Raw genomic sequence first — 10,167 nt, 5'->3', positions numbered from 1 at the left:
TTTCAGAAGTTTCTATTAGTACTGGTTGACACTTGAAATCCTGACTGTGTTTGGTTCTAAACAAGCCTTGGGGTGGAAACAGAAGCAGACCAAAGTCATTTCATCTACACAGTAACTCACTGCAGACCTGTATTCAGAGCAGGTCTTGTAAAGATAACTCCACTCAAAACTGCAGACTAATGGGCTCCTGAGTGGCGCATCCAGTAAAGGCAATCTGCATGGAGTGCAGGATGCGCCCTATAGCCTGGAGGTTGCCAGTTGAGGTCCAGGCTATTCCACTGCCGGGAGTTCCCAGGGGGTGGACCACACTTGGCTGAGCACTGCCCGGGGTGGGGTGGGCTTAGGTCAGCCAGGGTGTACTCGGCTCACCGCGCACCAGCGACCCCTGCAGACTGGCCGGGGTGCCTGCGGGCCTGCCTGCTAGTGGCCCATAGCTGCGTGGTCCTCCGACGCTGTAGCTCTGAGGTAGCTGCATGGCGGGCCTGCAGAGTGAAAAGAAGCGGACGGGTGACGGCACACGTGTCAGAGGACGTGTCGTCTACATCTCTCCCTTAAAAATGGGCATTTCAAATTGGGGAGAAAATGGGGTAACAAAAACAATTGCTGATAACGTCACCTGTTAAAATGTAAAAGTATTAATAAATTACATTTCATTAAGATTCTAAGAAATACATTTATAATAGTGTATCAATGGTTGTTTTTGTATTACTGATCTCATCAGGATGTCATGATTTCTTGTATGCGCCACAGATATATATATAGAATAGAACAGATATAGAATATATATATATATATATATATATATATATATATATATATATATATTTAACCATGCCTTCCATGTGTCTATAGCCAAATACGACGAACCCGCTCCAAGCAATAAGAAATCTGGCAGTTCCTAACAAAGATGTATTATACAATTGGCTAAAAATAAAAGCTTTTGCCATCAAGTAGACAGGTACTGTAGACAGTGATGAATGCCATATCAAAAAGCATACTTCTGCAAATATGGTAGGAGCTGCTGCTGTGACTGCCACCATGTTGTCCATGATGCTAATTTTGATGGATAGACAAGTATATAAAGCCGGGGTTAGATAAATTGGGTGCCTTCGTACCGAGAATAGATCTGAGATATTTTATATATATATATATATATATATATATATATATATATATATATATATATATATATATATATATATATATTACTGTATTGCATTTCAGTTTTGTTCATGCTTTCTAAGGGAACCTCTTTAAACTAGGTAACCCCTTTAAGCTGTGAAGCACCCAGCACTCACGATGGAATGCATTTAGTTCTGCTTTAAGAAGTTTTATTTGCATCGCAGGTGGCACTATATATATGTAAAATATTGTATCTAACTTCACTATTCTGTTCTTTGTAGGGATGCACTGAATCCAGGATTCAGTGAACCGAATCCGAATCATATACCCGCCCAAACACACATCAATTTTAATACATCCCTCCAATGTGTGCAGTTCTTCTTTAAATAGACACGAATCCGGTATTGAACGTAATTCAAGAACAAGAACACGTTTGATGAACTCTGTCGCAGCTCTCAACTCCCTAAATTACTGGTGGCGCACACACTAAACACGTCACGCAGCTGCTGACTGCAAACATACCCCCGTATGCAACACAGCACAGTCACATCACACTTTTCCTGGAGTAAAGTTATGCAGTAAACCTGTAATTTATAGTAACGGCAAACTGTTGTACACTTTAGTGCTTTGTTGCTTTGTGCACAGAAATATATATTTTTTGTAACTTTACAACTGTCAGATGTGCAAGACGTTGAACAATTTTTTCCTCGTAGCTCTCAGATCAGTTGACACAGGTTGAAACGTCATTAAAGAAAATAGTGGGTTATGGCAAAGATGCAGCTCTCCTTTCTTGTAAAGGTAAAGTAAACGGTTCTGTATTTTGACATTTCTGTTGGGGGGGGGGGGGGGCTAGCGGTAAATTGTGTAAGTTTCAAACTAAAATCTTACTCAGGGATATATTTTTATTTGTTAATAAAAATACTATGAACTAAAAGGCTCAAGACTATATATTGTGCGCGTCCCTTGTTAGTAGCTGCCAGTCTGTTTTTCATTCAACAGTTTTCTTCAGTTTTCTTCACAATTTCTGTAGGATTCGGTATTCGGACAAATCTTTTGAGATGGATTCGGTATTTGGCCGAATCCCAAAAACTTTATTTGGTGCATCCCTAGTTCTTTGCAGCTCCTTGGCTGCACCTGCTTGGTGTTATACTGCTGCAGCATAGGTATAGACAAAAGAGTGAAAAGTTACAATATCATATAATTTCTCAAGAACTAGATGGAATATCGACATGGCGAAATACACCATCATCATAAATGGGGGGTAAATGTTAGCTGGCACTAACCAATGGTGACTGGCAATCAAACTGTAAAAGATTCTGGATTCTTAATGGAGTGAATGAAAATGTGCTTTAGTTCATGCAGTAACCTCATGGGTCACAATACATTTGTAATTTTGGGAATAAAAATATTTTAAACATGTTTCTGGACCTTGGTTTTACCTGACTCACCAAGTTTAAGGCTGATTTGTGAAAATGTTCATTTATTAGTTATTGCAGTAAAGTTGTCAACCATCATACCGGATAATGCGTCACTATGGAAACAGGCCACTAAAGGCTCACTAAGTGGAAGCACGGTAACATTACAGTACTTTCAGTCTATCTGAAGTTTAAACAAGGTAGCGCTTGTAGATTATTGTGGATACTGGACAATAGACAACCTAATGACAACTACATGGACACACTGTGATGAGTGGCCAAAATAAGATGGCATTTGTCCTTTAAGCGCAAATATCTAAAACTATTTTTTGGAGAATATCAGTATTTACCTGAACTTCCACAAACACAAAACCGTAAGCAGTCAACGGCTTGCACGTCATATACTATAAATGATCTGTGTTTCACTAACATCATTAAACTGTACTCTACATGTACCTGTGTGTTAATGAAACATCAATGACAGTACACTGCATGGTAACACCAGTATCTCTAGTTACATTATCCCTTTCTAAAAACAAATCTATTCAAATCTAAATGACTACTCTATAGAGCTGACTCAATTGCAACAGCATAGGATTTAAGAGGTCAGTAATACACAGCATAAAAAAAGAAATTAAAATAATGACGATTCCCTTACTGTACCTGAAGACAAAACTAATAAGGTCATCCCTAACACAACTGTAGCTCTGTAAACCACTACCAGTCCCTTTGGTGCTTATCATTCTGCACTGTGGATAACTTATGCTAAAGCACCAGGCTGTTAATAAGGAAATGTCCCAGACGCTGTGCCTGGTTGTCAGCTGAGATGCAGTACTGCCACCTGCGGGCAATCCAACCCCCTCCATACCACTTGTCATTTTGGGGGAAAAAAATTAAATGTAAGAACTACAGGTGTGTGCGTGCCCCTCTTGACTACCCCCCCCCCCCCCCCACTTCAAAAGATAAAATGCTAATGCATGTCTCACTGACTTAAACATTTTTTAACCCAATTTAGAATCTCCAATTATGTTCCCTCACCCCGTAACCTCTCACAACAATTCATGAGAAACAAAACTGAGTTTGTCCTCTTATCCCACCGGCAAGACAATCACATCCACTGCCCCTGGAGGTCAGCCCTGCAGGTGTCTGTTCAATCTCCCCAGGCACCTGACTAGGGCCCACTGTAACACGATTTACACCACAGGATGTATAACAGTATCAAACACCAGTATCTCAAAGAACAGATGCCTCAGCAATGTGGGAGGTAGTATCATAGTTTGGGGCTGTTTTTGTTTGCAACAGTCTTGAAAGTTTGTAAATAAACTTTAGCCAGTCAAAAACACTTGTCGGGATCCCAGCAGCACATTAACAGTAAGGTAAAAAGAGGATCAAAGTGGCATTCTGCAAAGGCATGCTTGTCTATGTTGGAAATGTAAGTCATTGAAGCAAAGGAGGTCAGTTTAGTAACAGACTAGGTCAAAATGGACTTGCATTTCAAAATCAAAACCCCAGTACAGATATAACTTGCACACCAACACTCTGTTTGGTAGAGTTTTGCACTGTATCCTTGTCTTGATTGACCCTGTTGCAAGGAAATCATTCCGAGCATTTCAACTCATCACCTTGAGTTTTCATCAGCATGTATAAACACACACACACAGACTCCATCCCTCTTATCTATCAATCAGTCTATGTACTGTATCTCTCTGAAATGAGTTAACTTCCACAAAATGGCTAGGACCTCCAATGTAGGTCACCAATGCGATAGCAGCACTGCTAATAAAAATCATTTGCTCTGCTCTTCAAGGACGTTTAGTGCCTGCCATCCTTTCCACATTTTCAGCAGGACCTGTAAAATTTATATGACAGCTCTAATTTGTGCTGTGGTCCCCGGGTGCCTCTCTGTCCATGTAAACCCTATATCAATTCCACTCACTAACCTGCACAGAATAACAGCAGAGGTGGAGACGGCAGGTTAAGTGGCTCCCAGGGGACTTTGGGAGGAGAGCAGAACGATTTCATTTGCCGGCACAGCACTGACAAAAATAAAAATGCAAGTTCAGTGTTGCCAGTCATGCATCCTTAAATGGCAACTAGGAAGCGATTTTCTCTACATTACCAAGACGCACTATAACACTGCTTTGTATTATTATTATTATTATAATTTTTTTTTTTATTTCACCTGATTTTTTACCCTAATTTAGATGTTCCCTCACTGCAGGAGAACTGAAGGTCATGCCAAATGCCCTTTTACACTCAGCAACTCGAAGGCAGTCATAAGCGACCTGTAGAAAACATAACTGAAATGGAAGTCCACCAAGCCCCACCGCCCCCACCTGAATAAACCTTGCCACCTTGTGCCACTGCTAGCCCCCCCTTCACATTGGCCTGGGCTCTTTCCATGAATCGATGCTGTGCCATTACAACCAGCCTACGAGTAAATCCTTGCAAAACTCCTGTTAGGGAACAAGCACTAGATGGTAACATTATGTATAGCTATTGATTTTTACTTTAAAGACTGCTGCACTTGACTTAGAAAACAGGCTTGTATTATTATTATTATTTATTTCTTAGCAGACACCCTTATCCAGGGTGACTTACAATTGTTACAAGATATCACATTATACATTATTTCACATTATCCAGATATCACATTATTTTTTACATACAATTACCCATTTATACAGTTGGGTTTTTACTGGAGCAATCTAGGTAAAGTGCCTTGCTCAAGAGTACAGCAGCAGTGTCCCCCACCTGGGATTGAACCCACGACCCACCGGTCAAGAGTCCACAGCCCTAACCACTACTCCACACTGCTGCCCCTTGCAGCTTGTACTGACCAGTGTATGTGTCAACAGTCACATGTTGCATGTTACTTCCCAAAGCTACAGCATATCAAACAACCACAACACAACACACATTCTATTTTAATTTATGCTCCCTATTAGTCCATGACGTCTTTAATAAAATACTACTGAAGCTAACATTAATTTTACTGTAAAAATACATTCCAATGAAAAAGAGTCCAACCTGCAACCACACAATGCAATATTTTGTTTGCTGATGAAAAAACAGATCTAATTTTCCAGTGGTTGGTTCTAACTTAACCTTGTACAGACATTTCCAATTACGGTTAACAGAGTACTTATACACAAAAGAGGATAGATCTTTCTTCATTTAGTTTTTTGGACACTCAGGTTTAGTATCTTGGATTTAGCAGGCTGTCTAATTTTAGTATTTATAGGACTCTGATTGCAAAACTAGCTTCTAATCTAATGTTATTAGCCTGAGGATGGGGAACTCTGAGTATAATAACGCTTTTTCGATGACATCATATCCACGCATCATGGCAGAAATCAGCTTCTAAATATTTCAATCACAAAATACTACTGTAATGCAGTCAAATCAAGCCCCTTAAAATTCTGATATACTTCCAGCAATGTTTTTAAATTAACGTATGGATCAGAATTTTAATTTAATATCATTAAGTATATTAAAAAAAAAAAAAACACACAGTTTTCTGTTCAACGGCAATATAATGCAAATGAATGCAAATAAAATCAGTTCTCATCCCTGGCTTCCTTAAGGACAGTCTCCTGAATAAAGCGATATGCATCACTGTACATTATATTGTAGGAATGTTTTTATTTTTCATTTTTAGGTTAACAATGACTTTTTAAAAAACCATCCGTGTTTTAACTTAGATAAATATTCATTTTGGAGGTTTGTCATTCACATCTTGCAACACATAGCTAGCTGCCTTGCGTAAGTACAATGCAAATACTAGTGCTCCGTGGGAAGTCAATTGTGCATAAAACACTTAAACTTAAAGAGTAAGTAGCTGGGTCACGAAAAAATAGTGTTACACGTCCCCAAGTGTTGCTACAACTGTTTAAATAACCTACCTGTAATTAATTTTTATTAACATCCTGACAACTTTTTACACTTAGAACTTTAAAGTCTGTTTCAAAGCTCTTTTCAAAATGGCCACTCTAGCGCACTGATAGTGCAAGGATTACTGCCCACATTGTCAAACAGGTAACACAGCAATAACGATCCATGATGTGGTACGGAAAATCGCTCTTCCTGCAGTGATTTTGGAGGATAGATGTCAAACCCTAGTGCACTAGAGCGGCCATTTTGAAAATAGCTTTGAAACAGATTTTAAAAGTTATGAGAGCAAAAAGTTGGCAGGATGTTCACAATGAAAAGAAAAATTTCAGGTATGTTATTTAAACAGTTGTAGCAACACGAGGGGACGTATAACGCTGTATTTTTTGGTACTGTATAAGGGAAGTCTGCAATGAATATTGAAAGTGATCATTAGGTAAGCTATGCTTATCTTGCACTATGTGTTTTAATTAAATACTAATTTTAACATTGTGCAATAGTTTAAACTGCAATATATCTTGCTGACTACGGTAAACCACAACAACCATTAGTTTTACATGACTGTGAAACATTAAGAAGGGGGAACTACAGTGAGTCTAAAACGTAGTATAAAATACAGTATGGGTAATGTTAAGTCAGAAGCCCGTCCGAAGCCAGCCTGGTGTCCCCCCAGTTTTATTCTTCTCTCAGCCTTGATAAACCATTAATATGCTATATAAATTGTAGAGCTTTTTACTGTATTTTCAAGTTTCTATTTCTCTTATAAAGAGTGTATCTGCTTCGATATGTATTCATGTATTTATTTGCAATGCCCAGGTTGTCCGCCCCTGAGTAACCCCTTTGAGACCACACCCTATTCACGTAAATAATCGCTGACGCAAGCAGATACCGTACATCCATTGCTTTAATCACCAGCTACACTTGGTCATTGTGCATGCCATGCCGTCAGAAGAAAAGGATGAAGAATTCTTCAATGTGTGCAACTCATTGTACAAATTTCTAAGGAAGCCAACTGTTGCTGTTCTCTACAAAAGGTGAGAAACTTAAACGATTAGTTGAGCACCGTTGGACTGGGCATTACTGTACAGTTGGGGTTGTTGTCAAGTCACTAAACAGCATTGCAGAATTATCAGAAATCCAAAGTACTCGAGGACATGGAACCAAAGCTAAGATTGAAGTTACTGGATTATTAAAGCAGGTGTCAGCTATTGCACACATGATGCTAAAATGTTTGAGTACACTAGACACTCCAAACAAAATGTTTCAGGGAGAAAAAAAGCAATCTTCTTTATGCTGTAGAAGCCATTCGTAGTGCTTCAGAGTGTATTGCGGCATTGTGTTTTTAATGATCTTCTGGAGTATGGTGAAACAACTGTGCTATGTAAGAAATGAAGAGTTTTAAGCAGTACCTAGAAGACTTTGTGGTTGAAGGATCTGTTTGTCAGCCAGGGGGTGAAACTGATAACGAAAGTGAGCTGAAGAGGATGTATGGTGTGCTGGATGCTGTACTCGTTGAACTCTCAGCTCGTTTTAATGAACGCAATGCTAAACTTATTGAAGTGCTACAATATGCCAAGTGTTGCGAGTGTGTTACGACTTGCTTTGACTTTTGGGACGTCTACTGCTATGACTGAAAACTCCTGTTCTACCCTTACCAACGTGCTGAACACACACAAAAGGAACAAGCTTCACATCCACAAAGTGCACCTCATACAATTGGCCTTTGAGAAGGATTTGACCCGCATGTTTCATGGCGAGTGGAGAGAAGTAGTAATGAAAAAATGTAATGCAAAAGGAAAGCGAAGGCTGCAGCTTTACTGAGGACGTTTTCTTCACGACATTGGTTTTTGTATTTAATCAATGTGCTTTGCCGTTATATTTTGTTGATCTGTTGATAGCTATTTGCTTATTTAGTTGTCATTTGCTAATTTCAGTGGTGGATGAAGTGAGTCCCCCCTACTAGCCATAAAGCACTTTTGGATCATTAGTATTATTATAGTATTACTATGATTATTATTTATGCCACTTGTTCTTGTATTTAAATAGCGGTACAACGTTTGTGTTATGCACACACGTGTTTGTGTGTGTATCTTCATATACGTAGTGTATGTAAACAAGCCCCAACACAGAAAAGCTGGTGTCTCTCTTTGTGTATTTCCTGACACCGGGCCCGTGTGAAGTATTTGGTTTGTTGTATGCAGGTTCATCTTTTGATGTTATTATGCATCATACATACAAGCAGCTCATCCGGACAATCAGATGTATTGTGACACATTTCATATCACGATACGTCTCATGTGTAACGGAGCCTCTCTCTGCTTCGGCTCTTTTGCACCCTTTACACAGCAGACCCAGACACAAGACCTGCACTTTTACACACTTTTGTGCACTTTTATTCACACAGAATAAAACAAAACAAAAACAGAAAACAAAAGCCTAGCTCCCAGGTGGAGAAATAGCAACACTTTTCCACCCAAACTAATTATTACGGGACTGGAAAGCGATTTACCCATTTCAAAACATCTTTTTTACACACAGTTGTAAACCACACAGCACACAGTTGTTTAATCACGCACACAGTACTCACAGTTCTCAAACCACCAGTTACTGACACACAGACAGACAGACACACAGACTTCACACTGACTCCTACTTCAACCCACCAAACAGACAATGACAGGATTTTATACACAAGACATTACATTAATTACAAACACTTAAACAATAATTAACTTAAACTATCCCCAAGTGCACCCGGGTGAATCCCATTTAGCCCTGAAGGCTTCTGGGACCTGTAGTCTTTTAGCCCTACGGCCATGACACCTCTGTCGTGCACTACAAATATTACCACACATACAGTGCATCCCCAACAAACACACTGGCAGGGCTCTCGCCTTGTCGCACATGGCATTAGTATATCTATACCCCTAGACAATATAGTGCCACATATATATCATTTATTTATATGCTCTGTGACGATATGCTCCCTGCAACTTACTATGAAAAGATTTAAAAGGTTTGGTCTATTTTATAGTTTTCAAAGATCAACCCTTTTCAACACGTCCTTAACTCAAAATTTTGCAGCAGGAATACAGGACCTACATACAACAAGCCAAGTCCCGGTGCGGCAAGTCTGGCAAACACCCAGTAGGATGAAATCCATTTATTGGTTGTGTCCTGAAAATGGCAACACTCCCAGTGCTCAAGATCAGAAAATTACAGGAGACAAATTGCTTCTGAACACTAGATCCCTGTTGTGCATTTCTTTCCCAATCAGCTGCAGGCTAATGACACCAAGGGTGTGCTGCCAGTAAAACAGATTGAGGGAGAAGGAGGTAACCAAGCCATGTGCACTTTTCATTTATTATAGCAAAGAGAAGGGTGAAATGGGGAAAAAACGCTTCTAATTTAATCAAATCGACCACACCATGTGTTAATAACCGGAATGTAATTGAATATATTCTGTAGTTTAAATCTGAAGCCATTCTTATCCATTCCCAATGATTAGCATTCTCAAAAGAGCTTTCAACCGTTTTCCCCATGGAGATGCTATAGGATACATTATTGCAAATAGGTCCAAGTGGGATAAACACCTCCTCCTTTTATTTTCCCTTTCATGTTGAAACCTTACAGTCTTTGGTAATAATAATAAAAAGTGTATGTGTGTGAATTTGTAATGGTGTTAAAATTTTAATAACCCTACTGTTTAAATCAACACACTTACAGTAGTGTTCACCAG

Source organism: Acipenser ruthenus, unplaced genomic scaffold, assembly GCF_902713425.1.
Source record: "Acipenser ruthenus unplaced genomic scaffold, fAciRut3.2 maternal haplotype, whole genome shotgun sequence".
NCBI classification, from domain to species: domain Eukaryota; kingdom Metazoa; phylum Chordata; class Actinopteri; order Acipenseriformes; family Acipenseridae; genus Acipenser; species Acipenser ruthenus.
This window is presented reverse-complemented; position numbering follows the sequence as displayed.